General features: G+C 44.8%; 1 pseudogene; it reads right to left on the reverse strand.

The window, feature by feature from the left end:
- LOC147660931 (CTTNBP2 N-terminal-like protein) overlaps positions 1–23,786 on the reverse strand; it is an 81,488-nt pseudogene that overhangs the window by 15,602 nt on the left and 42,100 nt on the right.

Genomic DNA, 23,786 nt, shown 5'->3' on the forward strand with positions numbered 1-23,786 from the left:
CAGAAATCCTCTCAGTTAGTCATACCCGACATGCACAGCAAATGTGACAAGATAAGAACAAGGTTTAAAGGGATATTTACAGAAAAGGAGCACTCACAAGGATACTGTAAATAAGGTTTGGGCAACGAAAGGGAGAAACTGAAGCTAGACAGCCTAAAATAAATAAAGCCAGAAAATAGAAGGCAAGAAAATGTGAGTTACAAACCACATTGCCAATGGTAAGCCACGGGTGGAATGTATTTCCAAGGAAGCTTTTTGAATGTCCCCAAGAAGTCGTTAGCAAACTAGACAGCTACGCTGTGTAGGCTTCAACCTAAAAGGCAACATTGTGATAGTCCAGGTCCTTTAAAAATCTGACAAACAGAAATAAACAAGGAACATGCAAATTGGCTTTTGGATTTTCCAGTCTGGCAAACATGAAGCAGACTTTAAGTAAGCCTGAGGTGATATTTTTGCAATTTAATTGAGAATATATGTCCTTTAGATAGCTTGCAGTAAAGGGATAATATGCTTTTCACAGGAGGATTTATCTTGTCTGTGGTGAACAGACTACTGCTCAGTTAACTATTGGGATATGGACATGTTAGTAGAGGCAACTAATCACAAGCATGTACACCAAACCAAAGGACCACAATAACCTCTTGCACTTCACCAGTATTCATCCGCTATCTTTAAAAAAACATCTACCAATCTCACAACTGTTATGAATCAAAAGAATTTCATCATCAGATGAATTATACACAGAAAGTATGGCAACTACTGTTAAGAAATTTCAACAACGAGGCTACCCTGGTAACATACAAGAGGAGGTAAACAAGATTCTAAAGGAAAAACGTAATGACTTGCTTTTGACCACAATAATCGGAAAGGATGAACGAGGAATGGTATTCGTATCCAAATTCTCAACTAGAAGTTTCAGAATAAATAAATCCATAATCAAACATTGGTCCATGTTGACACTTGAATAGGACTCTAAAGGAATCTTTTCACAACAACCTAGAATCGCATACCTACGCACACGCAACCTAAAGGAAATACTTAACAAAAAAGTTGAGAAAAAGATGCAAACTATCGGGGTACTCTCCCTGTTTAAACTGTGGAAACTGCAATATCATCATCAAGGGGAATCAGATCCCCCACTCAACTAAAGGCACTCAAGGGAAATTAAGAGTGACAGCGACATGCAATAGTACTAATGTCATATACATGTTGAAATGTACCTGCGGATATGCTTAGGTGGGGAAAACGGAGCGAAAAATTAAAGTGTGCTTAACAGAACACAATAATAATATCCGAACGAAAAATCCTAAATCTACTGTGGCCATTCACTTTAACTCACAGAATCATAACACAAGCCAGTTAAGATTCTTGGTACTAGAGCGTGTACCTATCCTTCCAGGAAAAAACAATACACAACATTTGTTACAAAGAGAAATCTACTGGATAAATCATCTCAACACCACGACCCCAAAGGGACTCTATGAACGATAGAGACTTGTTGTTTTTTATAATCTTTATTCACCCATGGCTCGCAAATATACATTGTACAATTCTTTCATATCTTCATTCTGATGATGATCATCAGTCAAGCACCATTTACTAACACTAAGTTCACACATTCCACTCTTTGTCACGTTTTATTACACCATCTTGATCACATGTTGATGGAGTAGGTTTTTACTAGGGAGATATTTTTGGGAGGGAGGGCGAGGGGGGGGGGATCAGACCACCAGACAAAGAATGTGTGTGAAAAAGGCCACTTTATTGAAACAGGTGCACATTAACAAATTAAAACCTCGGCCAATGCCTTACAAAACTAAACCTCACTAACTAAAATATACTACCTTACTTTCCCCCATCCCACCCCCACCCCTAAAACGTCATTGACCCCGCCGCCACCCAAGCATTACATAATTACAAAAACAACAATGCAAACACCCCGCATAAACATTCCAAATTATCAACCCTCCAAACCATAAAACAAACTCCACATTTTGCCCTCAAACCCCTCTTCGTCCCCCCACGTATAGAACCATCCCAAAACCGTCAACCTGTCCAAATCCCCCCACCGAATGTGCCAACCAAGTAACAACCAACCACAAACTTACCAACCCTGACAAAATAAACGAAACCCCGCACAGCACCTGCTCCAAGCGACAAGTATAACAAAAAGGAAACCATGTCCACCTGTTCCAAACAAAACGCCTAAAAAGAAGGAAAAGAAGCAAAAAACCCACGGAATAAAAAATTACAATACCCAGAACAAAAAGAAACCGGAAAAAACCTAACTCAAAAATATATAGGGAGGGAGGGAGGGAAAAAATTCTCCTAAGCTAACTCCCGGCCACCAGGTCACCAAACCTAAAATGGTGGCAGGGAGGAGGAGCCCACAGAATTTATTCTTGGGCTCCTCTAGTAGGAAAAGAAAGCCCAAATTCGTAAAAGGCGCCCGGGCCTGAAACCCCCCCCCCCTCACCAGACCCTCTTAAACCACCCGGGGGGGAGACCTCCCCGGGGTCGGCTGCCCCACCAAGCCCCCCTTCACCACATTTACAGCTAGATTCATCAAAGTCCCGATTTGCGAGTCCTTAATAGCGATTATTAAGGAATCGCTATTAAGGACTTGCAAATCCGGATTCATGTAGAAATCGCAAAATAAATTGCGATTCCTACAGCCTCCTTATTTGTGATTAGCAAATTGCTAATCATAAATAAGGAATAACTCCTCATTCATTCCTATGGGCCTAAAGGCCCATAGGAATGAATGGGGAGTCCATCCTTATTTGCGATTAGCAATTTGCTAATCGCAAATAAGGATGCGATTTTAAGGGTGCCAGGGGTGTCCAAAGGACACCCTGTAGCACCCATGAAATGTGAATTTACACTGATGTTGTGCACACACGTCCAAAGAACATGTGTGTGTGTAACATGCAACTTAGGAAAATGCACTTAAATGCATTTTTCTAAGTTTTTGCTATTTACCACGAGGTTTGACTTTGTGGTAAATAGCGCTCCTAAATTGCGAATTCGCAATTTTTAAATGTTTCATGAATAGCATTTAAGGAATCTCTAATAGAGATTCCTTAAATGCTAATCCTCGCAAATTTGCTAATTCTTTATTAGCGATTTTTGCATTTGGGATGATGAATCCCGAATGCAAAAATTGCACTCGCAAAGGGCCAGATTCTCAGAATCTGGCCCTTCTGGCCCTTTTGCGAGCGCATTTCGCTTGATGAATCTGGCTGTTAGTCTTGAGAATCACTGAATCCGACATTTATGGTAATTATGGCACACCTCGCTCGCCTCGAACTTTTATATTTCCATTTGACATTTTTCACCCCTCTCTGTAGTGGCGCTTACTAGTTGTTGCACGTCACGTAATGACGTGACGTGCGGCGGCCATCTTGGGAGCGATGCGCGCGCACTCATTAGGAGGCACAGGAGCATACAAGCTGCAGCGCCGGCCCGGCGCTCTTCAGGGAAATTTGTTATCAAATAAATAAGCGTGCAAACAACCAAATTGTGCAGCGGTTTCATTGTAAACAGCAACACCACAGTGGGGACGAGGTCGGGAAGCGACCAGCAGGCTTGCAAGGAAAAAAAAACGGAAAAAAACGGACCCACCACGAGGTCACTCCGAGGGAGTCAGCAGAATCCCAGCCAGTCCAGACCCTGTTGGAGGTTGGGCCAGCATGGCTAAGTGACCCAGAGCAGCACAAACCGGACAGAGCCCGGACTGTAAGCACCACATAAGGTACTGTACACCTGAAGAGCGCGGCAGGGCCCATAACTGCCCACACAGGGAAGGCAGCAGAAGAGGTGGCACAAAGACCCCAGAGCAGCCAAGACGAGCACGCCAAATCTAAACCACCCACACACACGTGAGGAACTGAGCTGGCTACCACAAAGGAGGGGGAGGGGGCTGACACTGAGTGTCCCCAGGTACAACCTAGTAAAGAAGAAACGGACAACACCCCAGGTAGCCCCACCAGCAAAGGGGACAAAGCACCCCCAGTCAAGGAAGAGAAGATGAGCACACCAGCGGGATATGCTATTGCGCCAGTCCAGTTCCTACCGAAACCAGGGGAACCACTAATGGAGTGGGAGGACTGGAGAGAATATATAGATAACTTCATAGGGGTCCTGGAGGACGAGAATGAAGAAAACTTCACTCCCAAAAGGAAAAAACGCATACTACTAAATCTGGGGCCAGAAGGACTCAGAATCTACAAAAGCCTGGTGCCCAAAGAGAGAGGAAGCACGGACGATGACGTATATGCCCACGCCATCGACGACCTAAATGAACACTACCGACCCACAGTATGTGTGTCAGTCGAAAGATTCAACTTCCAGCAGAGGAAACAACGGGCTGGAGAGTCGATTGAGGAATACGTAGCAGCTCTGAAGAAACTAGCGGCCACGTGCAGGTATGGAGCGTGGGAGGAGGAGTTTATCAAAGACCAGATAGTGATGCACACCTCCAGCACGAACGTTCAGGACAAGCTGTGGGCAAGTGGAGACACCACACTCAAGGATGTAATGGTCATCGTCAAAAGGGCAGAACTCGCACGTAGGTGCGCCGACGCAACCAAGAAAGAAACGGCACCCAGCACCATGGTAAACAGGGTATATGAGGAGGAACATCGCAGAGACCAGAAGTACAAGGGGCCCGCACCAAAGGGACCTAACAAATGGCAGGGCAACACCGAACCGCAAGGGAAACAAGCAGGCAACGACAACAAGAAAACGTGCTACAGGTGTGGAAGTTGGTCCCACGAGGCACATGACAGAAGCTGCCCTGCGTTCCGGGCCAAGTGTCTACACTGTGGCATCATTGGCCACTATGAGAAAGTGTGCCAGAAGAAAGTATCCAAAAGCGTGGTGAAATACATCGACCAAGGCGAGGAAGACCAGGAAGGAACCACAGAGGAAGAAGTAGTCACCGTCTTGTGTATATATGACCAGGTACTATGCGTGGAAGGAAAAAGGACAACAAAACCTGTATTAGAAATGACAATTGGCGGAATAACCACCAGCGTAGTGGCGGATACAGGCTCCCCCTACACAATAGTCCAAAGAGCGCTGTGGGACGAAACATTCAGACCAAAGTTAGGCCCAGAACTAGAGAAACTGGACATCCGACCAGTCACATATAACGGCGACCGCATCCCGATGGTGGGGTACACAGACAAAATATCGAGTTTTAAATTTCGATATACAATTATATCGAAGTTTAAATATCGATGAGACAAAATATCGAAGGTAAGTAATATCGACAGTCTTAATATCGATATTAGTATGATATCAGTAATATCGAAGTTTTAAATATCGATGTCAATAATATCGAAATAATAACTTCAATGTTACTAATATCAATTTTTAAATAAATTTAGTGTATATTATATTGTATTTATTATGTTTTATTATTTATTTTTAATGTAATTTAATTAAATATTGTCTTTTACTACTGTAGCGGGTTGTGGGTTTATAGGGGAATAGGGTGGGAAGTAATTTAATTATGTTAAATTAATTATTAATTAGTAGGAATTATTAAATAATTAATTGAGAATTAATTTTTAATTTATTTTAATTAATTGATTAATTGATAAATATGTTCTGTAGCGGGTTATGGGTTTATAGGGGAATAGGGTGGGAAGTAATTTAATAATAATTAATTAATTAATATATGTTTGTACATATTTTAATTATTAATTAATTGGTAATTAATGTATATTAATTAGTTAATTAATTAATATAATTTTGTACATATTTTTAATTATTAATTAGTTGGTAATTATTTAATATTAATTAGTTAATTACATTAATTAGAGTAATTTTTTTATATATAATTTTTGTTATTCTTAATTAATTAATTGGGAAAAATAATATTAATTATTAAATTAAATTAATTACAGCTAATGTGCTAATATATTTACTTTAATGTTATTGTTAATTAATAATTAATTGGTAATTAAATAATATTAATTCATTTTGGGTAAAGGAGTATTTTTAGGGTTCAGGGTCAGTTTTCAGTTTTTGGGTAAAGGGGTATTTTTAGGGTTCAGGGTCAGTTTTCTGTTCTTGGGTAAAGGGGTATTTTTAGGGTTCAGGGTCAGTTTTCAGTTTTTGGGTAAAGGGGTATTTTTAGGGTTCAGGGTTCAGGGTCAGTTTTCAGTTTTTGGGTAAAGGGGTATTTTTAGGGTTCAGGGTGAGTTTTCAGTTCTTGGGTAAAGGGGTATTTTTAGGGTTCAGGGTCAGTTTTCAGTTTTTGGGTAAAGGGGTATTTTTAGGGTTCAGGGTCAGTTTTCAGTTTTTGGGTAAAGGGGTATTTTTAGGGTTCAGGGTCAGTTTTGGGTTTTTGGGGTACAGGGATATTTTTAGGGTTCAGGGTCAGTTTTGGGTTTTTGGGGTACAGGGATATTTTTTGGGTTCAGGGTCAGTTTTGGGTTTTTAGGGTACAGGGATATTTTTAGGGTTCAGGGTCAGTTTGGGGTTTTTGGGGTACAGGCGTACAGGGTAAAAATAAAAAAAATTACATTAAATCAATTAAATGAAATAAAAAAAAGAACATTACATTAAATTATTAAGTGTTTTATTTATTTTAAATGTATATGTATTAGTTTTAATTTTGTTTTAATATTTTTATTTAATATTTGTAAAATTATATGTATTTTAAAATTATTTTTACATTATTATTAATACATTTTGAAAAAGGATATTTTTAATTTCGATATTTTTGTACTACGATATTATTTTTTCGATATTTTTGTACTTACCTTTATGAAGATATGACTCCAATATTTTTGATGTCGATATTTTTGTGCCGATATTTTTGTATTTCGTTATTCTGTCTGTCGATATTATGTCAGACATTCCGATGGTGGGGTTCCGACTCTTGAAGTTCGAGTTCAGAGGCCGGTCAGCATTCTGCAAGCTGTACATCTCAGAAAGGGGACCGTCCGTCTTGGGATGGCTGGACCAGGGCGACCTGGGAATAAAATTGGAACCAGGAGGAAAGGAACAGATCCTGCTCACGGAACCGGAAGTGTGGCCAAATTTGACCAAATGGAAAGAAGACTACCCAAAGGTGTTTGGAGATACAGTGGGGAAACTGGAGAGATTCCTACACAAGATAGTACTCAAGGAGGACGCCCTTCCAATCGCCCACAAAGTAAGAAATGTACCCATAGCGGTGAGAGAGGCAGTTCAAACAGAAATTCAAGACTTGGAGAAAAAAGGGATAATTGAACCCATCACCTGTGCAGAGTGGCTCGCGCCATTGGTGGTAGTCATGAAGCCCAACAGGAAGGTCAGGCTCTGTGTTGACCTGAGAGAACTAAACAAGAACATCGTGGTGGAGAAATTCCCCATTCCAAGGATCGACGAAATGTTGGCGAAAACCAGGGGAGTCAAATGGTACTCCACCATTGACTTGACCTCCGCCTACCACCAAATTGTATTGCACCCAGACAGCAGAAAACTCACGTCATTCATCACCCCTTTCGGATGCTATCAGTTCTGCCGCATGCCGTTTGGACTGGCCTTGGCAGCCGCAGTGTTCCAGAAGCTAATGCACCAGCTGTTTAGGAACATGGCAGGTGTCTAATATTTCCAGGACGACATCCTGGTAATGGGGCGTGACAAAATGGACCATGACCTGAAGCTCAGCAAGGTGCTGGAAACCCTGGAAGTCAAGGGCCTCACAGCAGAATGGACAAAATGCCGACTGGGCCTGGAGTCGGTGACATATCTAGGCCATGAAATAGGGGTACAAGGCATCACACCAAAGGCAGAAAACGTAAAAGCAATTGCCGAAGCTCCGCCCCCACCAACAAGGAGGAGGTCAGGTCATTTTTGGGCATGGCGGAGTATTACAGCAAATTTGTGGTACACTTTGCCTCAAAGACACACCATATGAGGATGTGACCAGGGAGAGCACCAGTTTCCAATGGACACCAGAGGCACAAAGTGAGTTTGAGACAATCAAGAAGGACGTCACAGGAGCAGTGCCGCTCAAAGGGTATGACCCACAAGGCACCACAGTGCTCACAACTGATGCCAGCGACAAGGGGCTGGGTGCGGTGCTCATGCAAGATCGCGGACAAGGGAAGATGGAGACTATCAGTTTTGCATCCCGGGCATTGACCGATACCGAAAGGAAATACAGTGTAATTGAAAAAGAGATGTTGGCTGTGGTGTGGGCCATGACGAGATTTCGGCAATTCCTATGGGGAAACCGATTCCTGCTTAAGACAGACCATAAGCCCTTGGTGAAGGTGCTAACATCGAGTGGACATGCCAATGCCACTCCCAGAATATCCAAAATGACTCTGAAACTGCTTGAGTTCAGGTATGATGTAGAGTACATTCCAGGAAATCGGAACCGAGTAGCAGACTACCTGAGCAGAGCAGCTGCCATGGAGCCAGGAGAGGAAGACCCAACTGGCAAAGGGGAGTTGGTAGCTCTCTTGGAGGACCAGGAGAAAGTCATCAGCTACCAGGAGTGGACAGAGGCATACGAGGAGGACAGCATCATGAAGGAAGTGAAGATGCACATTGTCAAGGGCTGGCCAGACAAAAGACATGTGAGTGAAAACATCAAACCATATTACGAAGTAAGGGAAGAATTGTCGGTAGGGGATAAGGGAGTATTCACATACAGAGGAGACAAAGTGGTCCCCCCAAGAAACATCATCACCAAGTTACTGGACATGCTACACCAGGGCCACCTGGGCATAGGAAAATTGAAATTAAGGACCAAACAAAACTACTGGTGGCCAGGCATGGACATAAGGGCAGAGAGACATGTCAGAGATTGCCCACAGTGCCAAGGAGCTGACAAGATGCTCAAACCCTTGCGTCCCGCGTTAGGAAAGTTTGACCCCCCACAGAACCCATGGGAAGAACTATCGATAGACATTTTAGGGCCAATCCTCGATGACCAGGGCACCCAGAAGTACGTATGTGTCCTCATGGATCGATACTCCAAATGGCCGGAAGTAAAGGTAGATGAGACCATGGACACCGAAAACATACTGAAATTTTTGTCGGACACTTTTGTGAGAGAGGGCATCCCCAAGTCCATCCTTAGTGATAATGGGCCCCAATTCACGTCTGAAAGATGGAACAAATTCATGCAGAGGAACGGCATCACAATCAAACACACGGCGATCTACCACCCAGCCAGCAAAGGCTTGGTGGAGCGATTTAATAGGTTTGTGATGGGAGCCGTACAAGCTGCGATCTCCAGCAACAAGGACTGGGAGAGAGCTATATGGAACATGGTATGGGCCTACAGAATCACTCCCACTGGGACTGGATACAGCCCCTTCCAGATCTTGAGAGGTCGTGAACCCTTCACGCACGACAACCGGATTTGGAAAGAGAAAGTTATCACCAGCGAATGGTCTCCCGCGGTGGTAAGAGCCAACCTGGAAAAGGCACAGTCCATCTATGCCAACCACTACAACAAACGGAAGAATGTGAAAGGGACAAAGTTGGAAAAAGGCGAGTGGGTGAGAGTAAAGTTGGCAACGCTACAGAAGAAAGGAGACAGTAAATATAGTAAACCCATGCAAGTTAAAGAAGTGTACGACCAAGCGGCCCTGCTGAGTGATGGGATTGTGTGGTCCCAGGATCGCATGGCCAGGTGTAACAAGATCTTGCATTGGGAGCAAAATGGAACTGAATGGGAGGACATGGAAGATCCGAATGTAGAGATGGACAACGCGCAGGAGAGCAGCAAGAAGAGGGAAGTGCTAGAGGTGAACGACTGGAGGAGAGAAGCACGAACGGTAACCAAGGAACTGGTACGGACATACAGGGGAGGAATAGGGACGAGGGTGCGGCTGCGCCGAGAAAGGGAAGAAGCACCGAGATACAGAGCCAAGGGGCCCCGGCGAACCCGACCAGGGTAACCCGAATCGGAAGGTCTGTGGTGAGACCCTCCAGGTTTCGAGATTACGATATGGACAGCGAACTGTAAGTGACTCTTTCACTGTTTGGAAAAAGGGGAGATATGTAGTGGTGCTTACTAGTTGTAGCACGTCACGTAATGACGTGACGTGCGGCGGCCCTCTTGGGAGCGATGCGCGCGCACTCATTAGGAGGCGCGGGAGCATACAAGCTGCAGCGCCGGCCCGGCGCTCTTCAGGGAAATTTGTTATCAAATAAATAAGCGTGCAAACAACCAAATTGTGCAGCGGTTTCATTGTAAACAGCAACACCACACTCTCGTTGATTCTTTCTTCTTGAATTTCACTTGGAGACTGTTTTCTACAGTCTGATTACCCTTTCTAGACCTGCGACACGATCATGTGATCCGGAACTTCCGGTTTATACTCCGTTCATATCAAAGCCGGTTTCACGGACCATGAAGAAAACCACGGGTGCAAATTCTTTCACAACCTACACATAGGTAAGCCATTTCTTCAACCGACAAATCGACATCGTGCACCATGGAAAATATCATGGGTAAACAAACTCAGTCTTGTCCCTACAGGCGGGGTACCGCTCGGGAGACAGCGTGGAAATGAGCATCCATTGTATTTAAAATTCTGTAAGTCCGTTTGAAACCTAACGCACCGTGACATTCACTTTCTGTCAAAACTCTCCAATTTCACCAGCTGTTTTTGCAGGCACCTATTCACTCATTATAAACAATTTCCTCACCGTGACAATCACATATTTTTCTAAGTACGCACGTTTGAGATTTAAAAGTGCCGCGCACTGTCCCCTGCACGAGTCTTTACCGTTAAGGACACTTTGCACTGTAAGCATTCTTGCGGGTTGCAAAGCCACAGTTTATTTACAATACGTGACAACGGCGTCGTTGACTGCATGTTCGCCACGCATCATAGAGACACTTGCTCTGGACTATTAAACACCCATAAATCATTCACTTTGTTTCAAACTCTTCCGCTGGAAGTTGATAATGGTTACTATTTTTGGGCATTGTATGAAGCATGGTTATCCTCCTCTGTAATTTTAAATCACTCTTACCAATTTTGCCATCCTTTATGTACTTGTTGTATTATGCTTAATGTTAACTGTGTTTTCAGAAAAAGTTCCCTGACGAAGGGCAAAGCTCGAAATGTATTGGGCAGAGCACAAGAATTGTGTATAAATACATGGAGATTACTGAAGGAAGTAGTATTTCATGAACAAGCACCTAAAAAAAGAAGAATACAAATATTTGAAGAATCTCATGAGTTGAACTTTATTGAGAGTGCGACTTGGGAGACGTTCCCCCATCCGGGGACAGCGCTAGTTAACTCATGTTAGTAGAGTTGCACAGAGATTCTGCTACAACAGGCTGTCTTTACACCTTGCAGCCTATAACTGATTAAGGATATTGCAAGTATTTTTTAAGAGTGAAGATTACCACTCTAAATGTTGCTACACTGGTCATCAATCTTAATAATGGCAAGGTGCAGCAAACCGAGATATATCGATCTATTAATTGACATTTATTCTATTGTTTGATAAATAGTATATTGAAGACCGATATTTCCCAAAAAACAGTGGCAGTGACTTGGAAATCAGTAAACAAACATTTAAATTAATACCAATATTCAAAGATTTAAAAATTGCCCACACATTTAGATGTAAATATATCATCCACATTATTTCACGTTTTCTTTCAGGATACTCTTTAAGCAAGAAGTGTGCATACATCCTATGTGGTAATACTTGTGCCTTCTTTGAACATTTTTTATTTTAATAATTTCAATGGACGCTTTTGTACAAATTAAATTAGCATTCAAAACTAAATGCATGAAACTTGTAAGTTTACCACACCACAAAACTAATATCTATGGATAAGCTTTATCTAAGCAACCTGTTGAGAGATGGCAGTTGCTGAAGTCACAAATATCCTCCAGCTACACATTACCTGATGACCTGTTAATCTGGTCAAAATCTACAGTTTCATTTCTGTACATGGGGAAAATTATACAAAAGATCCAACCGCTTTTTAATCAGCCACAAGAAGAAGCAAGGAAACAGTCTGAATAGGTTGTTCACTATTTACTAGCATTTTACGAAAATTAGCATTCTGCAGAACAGTTTAAAAGTATTTTGAAGAAAACTACAGGGCCCATAAAGAATACGTTACTTACCTTCGGTACAGCCTTATCTGGTAGAGACTAGATCTAGGCACAGATTTCTTACCGTAGAAATATCCCCATGCTCTAAAAATATTTCTACACAGTACCTCTGCATGTCGGTAGAGGTCGCGCTTTGACGTCAATTTTTCCGCTACTACTTTCATTGCTGAAACGCAGAGCCACACATAGGAACTGCCATTGAAACAGTATGCCCAAAAAAGTATCCTCTTTTTGAAAAACGTGTATATTAAGCATCTTTGGTTAGTTCGCGCCTCTATGATCTATATACATAGTTTGGCATATGGCTTTCTTTTCTTCAACGAAAAGCACAAAGGTGCATGGAAAGAAACTGGAAGAAAAGGGAGAACCAGTTTGCAGACAGGAAAGGGTGGGTCAGTTGGTTAGGAATCTCCGGCTAAATCTAGTCTCTATCAGATAAGGCGTTACTGAAGGTAAGTAGCTTAATTCATCTGATAGAGACAGATAGCTGCAGATTCCTTACCTTAGAATAGAAACCCAAGCCATACCATCCCGGAAATGGGTCTGCGAATAGATTCCTGGAAATGCCCAGGCTTTGCTACCTGTTCTGCATATGAAAAGAGAGAGACCGCCTGCCAGGAAGGGAAGGGTGGAAGAAAGCATCCCACTAGTAAAATCAGGGAGAACGCCGTGCAGAACCAAACCCGCACCCATGCAAGACATTGGAGAAAAAGTATGGCAGAAGAAAAAGACAAAAAGGAAGAACACTCCATGCAAACAAAGCAATACAACGCCCCCATGAAAGGCAACCAGACCAAGAGACCGAGGAGAAGGGCTAAGGACTACAGCTAAAAATATCAGGCCAAACTCCCATTCATAGAAGTATGCAAGGGAGAGGACTCCACCAAAAGCTGATAAAGGATTGCGATCAATAGCAACAATCATGGCCATAGAACACGTTAGGCAGAGGGAACACTTAGCGAGAGAAAAGGCCCTCAGGGACTGTACAGTGTAGAATCATGAGAAAAGAAGGTTTGAAATAGAGAGGCATATTATGTATGAACATAAACATACATACAATTCACACTGTAGAAATAATAATAGCCTAAGAAGGATACAAACAACAACCACAACAGTGGCCATGGGCTGAAGGTGAGACAATGGCAAACTGGAAACCAGCCATATGGCCCGGTCCGGAGAGGGTGGGGCAGAAGAACACACCCCAGAAAACTAAGGGAGCAGACAGAAACAGCACTACAGACAAAACGGTATGATTAGGCAGTCGATAGACAATCGAAAAGAAAACCACAGGGTAGAAACAACCCCACTAGAATAGAGAAAGAAAGACAGCAATGGAGGACTGGCAAAGGGGTACCACGACAGACTCGGCCAACACCCGGGAGCCCTTAGCAGACAACCGGGCCATAGCGTAAAAGAAATTAGTATTGGAAGACTGATGCCAGAAATTAAAATCCAACCAAAGGGCCAGTGTAAAGAAGAGAAGGAACAGATAGCTAGGCAGTGCCCGCAGCTTAGTAGGCAGGAAGGCCAGAAGCAAAGGCCAGCTGTGCCCGGCAAACAAGCCAGAGAACAACTTGGGTGAGGATCTTGACGCTACGGAAGACCAAACTCAGTAGCGCATTGGTACAAGGGAAACGAGCCCCTAAGAGGAATAACTGCAACTGCACTCGCAAGAAGTTGAGGAGTCTCACTGGAAAGAATCCTAGGGAAGCACAAACCTCCAACAAACCAACCTGGAGTGGACAGGAAAGAAGCCCACGTCCGCGAGGAACGGAAGAGGAACATACTTCATGTACCCACAAAAAGGGGAGAAGGTATACATCAGAAGAACAGTCTGGCCAGTAACGGATTGTCGGGTTTGCCACGGGGGTGTCATGGAAACGGCTCCAATCACAGCTTCACGCAAGGCAGAAGCAGAGAGAAAACAGGTCACTCAGAGGCATTGAAGAGGCAGGTTGGCTGAGTCAGCCCCTCATGCCAGATACAGACAAGGAATGGCTACAAAGAACCTAAAATAGAAAAGGAGTGAACAGGAGCCTGTGTCACCTGTGTATGGAGAACTTGCACAAGAAGTGCCAACACCTGAAGAGAGAAGAAGGGACACTACTCAGGGCAGACCCAGACAAAATACCGTAGGCCAAGAACGATACCACCTCCCTTGCATCTGCCAGGAAAAATGGGCCTAAACAGAGTGGAGGACACCTGTTCCCAATCTGATGACTTGCATCAGTGCAGCAAGCAAGGCAAATGGAGATAAAGACACGTCCCAGAGAGAAAAATCCAGGACCACGAACTGTCAGACAGGTTATAATTCAGATAGAAAATACCTGCTTGGGCCAGGCACCATTCTGATGGCAGGCAGAGGGACAAGTGAAAAGAAGAGCCAACTGGCACAGCCCTATAACAGTCCACGTAGAAGGGAATACTACAGGAAACCATTCCCAGCCCAAATGAGTACAGGGTGCAAAGAAGACGGAATGGTATGCAGATACTAAGATGTTGCTACACTCTGAGTAGCCCGAAAATGAAATAAAGTGGAGTCAGCTTGAGAGCCAAACAGATATTGACCGTCAAAAGGCAATTCCACCAAGGCGGACTGAACAGTCTTAGAAAAAACAGAGATACGTAGCCAGGCACGTCGGTGAAGAGCTATCAAAAGGGCCATGGCCCGTTCGACAGAATCTGTGGTATCCCTGAAACAGTGAATCAGCAAACTAGCTGCCTGACAACCACCCTCAATCAGCTGAGAAAAAGTGTCCCAAGAGTCATCAGGGACAGAAGGGAGAAGGCGCAAGACTGAATCCCACAGCACAAGAGAAAAACAACTCAAAACACAAGCGTGTCAGGGGACTAAGGCAGATCTAGTAGTAAAAAAGATATACTGACCCAAAGCATAGAGACCTTTAGGCTACCTGTCTGGAGGAGCATCAGGCACTGCCCTGATGTTGGGGGAGGCTATAGCAGCCTGAAACACAAAACTGTGTGAAGTAGGCTGATGGGAAAGGCATAGGGGTCTTCAGGGGCAGGATGGTGTCTATGGGCTATAGACCGGACCACAGATACCCTTGATTGGGTTTAGCCCAAGTTCCCAATAGAATATCATAGAGGGTCTTACTGAAGGGAAGTGCAGGCTCAGGACTCAGCTGGCCCTGTTGGAGCCCCCCAAATAGGGGATTAATTGCCATTTCTACAGAAGGAAGTTGTAGCCCCAGAACTAGGTCAACTCTTCTCAAAAGCTGAGAAATATTTGAGCTAGCCTCCGAAGCGAGGCAAGGAGGTGAAAGCAGGCCAGCAGATGGGAAATAATCAAGGCCAATAGCTTCAACTAGGCCAGGTACACATTAAAACTCAGGAGGAGAAGGCTCAATCATGTGATGGCCTACATCAATACTGATATGTCAAGGAAAAAAGAGCAGGGGGCTCTTCTGACAGTGAAGGAAGGGAGCCCGAAGAGGACTGATCACCGACTCCAGGCACCAAGACATTGACACTTCGACAAAGGGGCAATCAGTGTCAGCAGTGGCCGATCCAACACAGGCATCACAGGTGGGAAACCCAAAGGGCTGTGCACCGGAGCCGAGACTGAGTCAGTCACGGATTCAGAGGACCCCGCTGACACCAAGGGAGAACCCCATTGGTTTGGAGTCAGTTGAGGCCACACAAACCTCCCCGGGCCAAGAAGAGCACAAGAGGGATGTTAAGATCCAAAAATAGCAAGTAGGGAGAAATAGTATTCGCTCATCTGGGCCAAAGTCACCCCGGTGTTGGGAAATACCGGAAGGCGGGGCCCAGCTTCTCACTCCGACTCCGAGGAATAGAAGGCGCATCAGGGGGAATGCATGCACGCGGTAAAGTAGGGGAAGGCCGAGGCACCGACCGTGAACAGCGTGACTTACTAAGCGACGTGAGGACAAAGGACTCCAGGAGCTGGCCATTGAGCAGTCCTCAGAGGAATATGACCGCAAACAGCGAGGGGCCACCAACCACCGCATCACCAACAGTGTCATGTGTCGCTCCTGCAACACCGAAGACTGAAGCTGAAGTAACGAGGTGCATAGTTCAGAGTCAGGGTGCACGCCTAGACACTACATACAAATAGAATGAGGGTGCGGGTGTCGACATCTTAGATCTCAGGACACCAAAGATATCCAGGAAAAAAACACCCTTTCGCCGAGAACGACGAGGTAGGCAAAGATGGCCAGAGGTACCACTCTCCGGATCACGGTGGAAGTGCGGAACGTAAGAAACTCAAGTAAGTGTTTCAGGGGATGGCTTATAAGGACTCAGACAACGCCATATCGGTGGACAACGTCGTGCTGAGTCGTCTGGCGCCCTCAACAGACATGCAGAGGTACTGCTGTGGATATATTTCCGGACCCAGTCTAGTGCCTGCAGATAATTCTAAGATAAGGAATCTGCAGTTAGTCATCTCAGTCAGATATATTATATCACCTAAAAAAAGAATGTCATCTGTCGCTGGTTTATTATGAGGTCTTCACTTTTTACCAAGTATGGAAATGTGATGGTTATGCTACTTTGTGTACAGCAGCCATATGGGGCTGTAGTAAAATAAAATGAAGTTCAGAATTTCTCTCAGCATCTATGATTGAACTTCCTGGACATTACTCACACCAATGTACCATTAATTTCAATAGTTTGCAAATATGTACCTGCTGGATAAGCCGCGCACGTTCCTTCTCTAACATGTATGTGACATCATCACCCTGTGCTGTATCTTGAGCATGCTTCTGCCTTTCATCCTCCAGATCCTTGATAACCTGGGAGTCAAGAAAAGAAAACAGATTGACAGAGCTATAGCTGTATATCTTGGCATCGTCCCAAAATGTTAAGAGATCTTGGTACAATAGGCACCATATTTGAATACAAACTAAGCAATATGCTATGCCAATTTATACTGAAATTACACTTGCTTGGCATTTTTACACTGTCAGCCCTCAAAAGAAATACATTCTGTTTATCCAACTCTTATGTGAGCAAATGTATCCAGGATTTGTTTTAATTAAGCACTTTGTATTTTAACATCACCCTCATGACTGGAGACAGGTTTACGCTTGGGTGTCATCAGCATATAAGGAAATAGCTATACAACGTGCTCTAAAGCTAAGGCCCTTGAGCGCATGGTGCTGCCATAGCATGCACAAAATCAGTTCCATACAAATGGTAAATAATATTGGGGAAAGGGACATCCAGACCATGTGCCGCATTGAATGGCAATTGGAAGGGTAACTAAGGGGTTTAATCGTATTTTAGCCACAGGGACGGTATAGAGTAGCTTTACCCATATAATAAAAGTGCAACTTAGTGCCATACTGCTGTTTTGAGTAGGGCCATTCTATAGAATCACACGTAATTGAGGAACCTAAAAGCATCACTGAGGCCTCTAGCTCCAGGTTGAGGCGACGTAATAAGGCAAACATTGTGCAAACTTATAAGAGGTATAAGTATACCTCAGGTATAAGTCAAGAATCTTAGCAAAGCTTTATAGTAGGCATCATAGGAGACAGCCTATTCGCCAAGAGCTTTCCTAAAATCTTATTAGCATTATTTATGAGAGGTAAAGGCTCACAGTAACTGCAACTGGCAGGATCCTTATCTGACTTTAGCAACGTGATCAGGAAGACTTTACACAGGGTGCTCAGGAGGGAGGCTGCATTTATCAATGTTTAACGTGTAAAAGCGCAACTAAGTGAAGAGATCTAAACAACTTTATATTGCAGTTTAATGGAGATTACCTGCACCAACCCTTTTTGACACCTAAAAATAAAATTAAAATAAACACAGGTTTGACTGATCATTGTCTATGATGTCTTACCCCACTGGCAGGGTTCCACCTTATTGCATGGGACTGCAGGATCACTGCACAATTACGGAATTAAGTTGTGTCACTGACAGGATTGTCAGTTAGGAGAGTAGGCTGGGATATTCTAGCCTGTATACCTGGCCAAATACACAGACTAAGGGTTCTTGGGCACACATGTAAATGTATTGACATGCACTAACACTTGCCAGAAGAAATACAACTGCAAAGTGTATCCTATTTTCCCCTCCCCCTTTTTAGGTCCAGCCTAGCGCTGCAATGCGCATGCGATGCTCGCTCTGCGAGACATGCTGTTGTAGAGTATCCTGTGGAAGCCTCGCCCACTCTCCTTGGCTGGTGTCATTGTCCTTGGTAAATGCTGGCTTCTGATTCATTATGAGGCTTGTTCGTGCCACCTTGTTATTGCCTTGTCTCCATTTGTTACCTCCCATTAGGCCTAGACCTTTTACTTCGCTCGTTACACGGGATGCTTTAGTTAGTCTGAGAGCACTAATTTCTTTAATAAATAATGTGGGACAATGGTGTCACTTGAATTTGCAGCGCGCCCACAGAGCATTCAGGGGACAATGGTGGGCGCACAATGTGCGCTTTCCATTTAATAGTGGCTGTCAATAGCGAAGTATCGCTGGAGAGTGCTCGGAAAAATGAGTGCAAGCCTACACAAACAGGATGGCTGCTCAATTAGTCATGTCACCAAGACTCATGAGGTCCCCTGAGAGCCTTCATCCGCGCACGGGAAATGGCCTTGGAGCGCCCCCATTGTGGGAGCCAGGGACATTCCGCTGCCAAGATTACTGCACCACTCGCCAGTCACTTGTTGCCATGGAAACCGGTATAATCCACTTTCTCCCCCCGCTTTTGATTGGAGACACCACAGACTCCTGGTTGGTCAAGAAGTTTGCGGAGCAGCGCAGCAGCTGCCATCAGAGGAGAATTCATCACCAGGTAAGTAGCCTATAGTCTACTGATCCCCCTTCTGATTACATTGTATTTAGAATTTAGACCCGCGGCGGGGAGAGAAAATGCCCTCTGCAAATAAATAAACATTTGAGAGGTATCTGAAGTGTGGTCCAGCGGTTGAACAGATAACTTTGGAAATCAGAGATCAGAGTATGAAGAAATGTTACTTCTCGTGACACAAACTACAAAATCTGAGCTTTTTAGCACATCACTTTATCTCCAACTGATTGTCCACCCCTAATGCCGTAACGGGGAGGGCTTGGATTGACGTGGATGAATCTATCTTCATTCATCCACTTCTTCATCTAAAACATTTCGAAATGTTCAAGTGTTTTTTATAATTACCACAATTTATGCTAGGTTATGCTGGCTTTGTACCGGTCTCTAGGCGGGGGAGCGATGCAAGCATCCACATACGTACATTCATATAGCTGTTTAGCTTATTTTAGTGTAGTTTTTCTATGGCACTCTTCTACCCCTTGACGGGGTCACAAAGTTCACTACAGTAGGCCAAATGAGGCAGCTCTCTTGTGTATGGTTGGAAGAAGTGGTTGATTGAGAAGTGGGCTAGGCGTGGCTTGTAGTTACTTGTTAGCTGAAACTAGGGCCAAGTCCATCGCTTTAGATATATTTATCTTCCTGCACCTCTCCCTCTCCACTTTCACAACACTGCCTGAAGGCCCCTTGCTTTCTCTTAACCCGTTCCGTGCTCGCATCGGCCAACGTGAGTACTACCTTGAGGGTGCTGCGCACGACCGTTGGCCGATGCAGCCCCGCCCACGCAATAGAATGCCCGCACCTCGGCAGAATGTCCGCAGCAGTAAACGGGTTAATCTCTCCATACATCACCCTCACCCCTCCTACCTCCCACCACACCACCCCTCCAAGTCCACTGCTTGTTTTCTCATTTGTTAAATTTAAGCTTAATTTGCTCCGCAGTGACTACATTTAATTTGTTTCTTTGTTTACTGCTCCTGTTTAGAGTGCCTGTTTTACAACTTTCCTTTCATCTCATGTTTATGAACGCTAAGCATATTGAGAGAGCGTTTTACAACCTTCATGTCATGTTTACTGCAGCATGCAACAGCACACATTTTCTTTCACTTTGTTGCTGCTTTACATCCCATCAATACTTTTTTACAGTTACCTATTAGCTGAAACAACATCCCTCACTTTATCATCCTGTGCCTCCTCCACACCCTCCCACAACACTGCTCACAGGCCCATTGCCTTCCTTTAATCTCCCTCTGCATCCACCTCACCACCCCTCCGAGGACAAGTGTCCTGTGTTCATACAGTGTTTATGTTGTGAATGACCGAGGCCTCTGCTCTTTCCCTGAACATCTTCTGTGCTGTACATGACTTCCTCTGACCTCGCCCTTCACCTCCATCTGTGCTTTTGCAATAACTTAATGGAAGCTACATTCTAATTCTAATAGGCAACATCTGTTTGATTTCAAAGTAAGATTATTGAATAGCGTATCATTTACCGTGCTCACACCGGGTAAGCAGTTTAAAAGGATTGCTAAATTGGGTTTTTTGTCAGAAGTTTAAAATATCTGCAATATCGCATTAAAATGGTAGAATATTTTCACATGTGCACGTTGTTTTTGCGTAAAATCTGTGTTAGACCTGGCATATTATTGCCCTGGATTAATAAGGCACAGTGGCGATAGAGACTGCGAGGGACTTGCTCCATATCACCATTGTAAGTAGTGGCGTCGCTACACTCTCTTAAGGCGCAATACTACTCTGCTGGAAACTGTGAGCCCCTTCAAGTGGAAACACTTCGCAGTGGGGAGGAGATAGGCGACGCTCCGGAAGGTGGCACAGTTGCGCCGTCTGCTATTTCCGCACATATCCCTGCCATCCTTTAACATTGAACACACGCTTATGCGGATAGGAGGACGCTGGTAAAGCTACACGCTGCTGGAGGGGTAGGAAACACCCGGGCAAGCTTCGTGGGAAGCCTCAGCTACTCTGATCCTGCCATCCGGTCTCCAGAGGCTGGATTGTCATCCCTCACCTTCCCCTTGCTTGCAATCGCTTGCTATCGCCGTCTTCGCTCGCCAGCCGATCTAGGTGCTGGGGCGATTGACGGCCGCCATCTTGAGGTAGGCAGGTCAGCGCTCTAGTCGCTGGCTGCCTCCTACCCTCCTCACTACCTATAAATGTGTATTCCCTACAGACGGCGCAGCGGGCTGGCGCAGCGGGCGCGCCGAAAGCGCGCCGAAGTCGAGCTAAAGTCCAGCCCGTCTGCGCCCGTCCGCGCTGGGCCCGTGCTGAGTGCCAAAACCCCTGGTTCAGCTACCAGATTGGTCTACTCGTCCTCATCCCTCTCTTTACTTCGGTCACCAAGCAGTGATTGCTGTGTTACTTATGACCCACTTTCAATCACCGATGTATCCTGCCAATTATCTTGTTCACACTGCTCATTTCGGACACACATTGTCAATTCCAAAATTAAGGCCCTGACTACTCCGCCCCCTCCTACCACCATTTTTCACTTAGCACTTATCAATGCCCGTTCCATGTGCAAACATAGGCAAGAAATTGCAGACCTAATAACAGATGCCCACTTGGACGTTCTGTTTATCACGGAAACCTGGACGGATGGTGCCTCGGACCCTGACTTGGTTATAGCAGTCCCTAGTGGGTTCACCATACATAGACAGGACAGAGTAGGCCAGCGGGGAGGTGGGGTAGCATTTATTGTCAGGGACTACCTCCCAATCAGGACCACACCGATACCATCCACATGTTGCGAAGCCCTACTATTTAGTATTAAGCTCACACCCCTCTTCAATTTTAAAGGCGTACTGGTATACCGCCCACCTGGAGCACGTGCCCCATTTTTATTCAGCCTAGGGTCTATATTGGAATCCACAGCCCTTGAAAATCACTTTGCAGTGTTAGGCGATTTTAATTTCCACCTTGAATCAAGTAGTGACACAGACACTGCATGCCTCTTAGCGGACATGGAAACACCAGGTCTGTATCAACGTATTTCTGCCCCTACCCATGACGCTGGTCACACTCTTGACGGCATTTTTACTAATATTGAGTCGCTACATATTGCAGATGTCCTCCCCCTGGCATGGACCGATCACCACGCCATTTTAAGTCATTTAGCTATCCCCGATGCCTCTAAGAGGAGGGCTGTTAACAATAGCCCCAAACAGGTGAGAGCATGGAAGGACATAAAGGCGGGGACATTGAACACATTCCTGGCTAGAACATCGCCATTGCTGTCAGATGACCCCACCGTTGCCATAAATCAGTTCAATACCTGGATCAATCAGGCCACACTTGAGCTAGCGCCCGTAAAATCTATCTCCCAGAATCGAGCCTCCCCCAGTGCTCCCTGGTTCTCGGATGAACTCAAAAAACAGAAACAATTAAATAAACAAAGAGAAAGACTTTGGCGGAAGCGCTATGACCCAGAAAGTAAATCATTATATAAAGACTCACTTGCCCGGTACAAACAGATGATCGCAGAGGCGAAAAGAGCCTATTATGCCGCACAAATTGAGACTGCCAAAAACTCGTGCAAAGAGTTATTCGACATCACTAAACGCTTGTCGGGTGGCACGCACGACCTCACACCACCTCCCTCACAACATCTTTGCGACGCCTTATCTGATTTTTTCTTCAAAAAAGTTAACGACATCTATCAGGCTTTTTCTCTAAACACGGACTCTACACCACTATCCTTGTCCTCCACCTCACGGGATAACACACTGACCCGCTTTGTCGAGATCACTATGGATCAGACAAGGAGTATTATTTCAAGAATCAAATCAGGTTCTGCATTAGACCTGTGTCCGCTCAAAGTTCTTATGCCAGTTATGGACACGTTGATACCGGTTATAACTCATGTTTGCAACACTATGTTTAGCTCTGGAATTTTCCCGGCTTCTCTGAAACATACGTTGGTCAAACCCCTCTTAAAAAAAGCTAATTTGAATAAAGATGACCTGAAAAACTATCTTCCGATAGCCAGTCTTCCTTTCCTGGCTAAGGTAATAGAAAAAGCCATGAATCAGCAACTGTCGGAATTTGTGGAGCAGCACCAGTTGCTCGACAACACCCAGTTCGGATTCCGCAAATGTCATGGCACGGAAACTGCCCTTCTAAAGGCTGCGGATGACATCAGAGCCATACGAGACCAGGGGGGGACAGCACTCCTGGTACTGCTGGATCTTTCGGCGGCCTTCGACACGGTCGACCACAAGATCTTAGTCGACTGTGTCAAACGACTGGGGGTCCAGAAAACTGCTCTGGACCTGCTTGTATCGTTTCTGGCCAATAGATCACAAGCAGTATCTCTAGGACCCTACCAATCATCGAAGGTGTCTCTGCCGTGTGGGGTCCCTCAAGGCTCATACCTGAGTCCGACACTATTTAATATATATGTGTCGGACCTTGCAAATGTCATCAAAGCATTTGGGATGAGCCTGACCTCCTACGCCGATGACACCCAACTGGTACTGGCTATCAAAGGGGACGGGGAGGAAGTGTCCAATCGATTCACGAGAGGAATGATGGCAATAGGTGACTGGATGGCTACGAATTGTCTGAAACTCAATTCAGAAAAAACTGAAGTGGTCATCTTCGGTCACCTCTCCCCGGGCTGGTCACCTGTCTGGTGGCCACCATCTTTCAGTCCCCCACCGAGTACAGCTAGCAAAGTGAGAAATCTAGGCGTCATCTTCGATGCTGGCCTCAATTTTATTTACAACAAGGGGTGGTGAGGGACAGAGTCTCTGAATTAAACAGAATACTCTCACCCAGTCAAGAGATCAGGGCTAGATCCCACACCGTTTTTTAGCTCACTGCACCATCCCAGTTTCAGAACCTGGCTGTATGCAAATTAGTCT

The sequence above is a fragment of the Lissotriton vulgaris genome, unplaced genomic scaffold (genome assembly GCF_964263255.1).
Source record: "Lissotriton vulgaris unplaced genomic scaffold, aLisVul1.2 SCAFFOLD_792, whole genome shotgun sequence".
NCBI lineage: Eukaryota > Metazoa > Chordata > Amphibia > Caudata > Salamandridae > Lissotriton > Lissotriton vulgaris.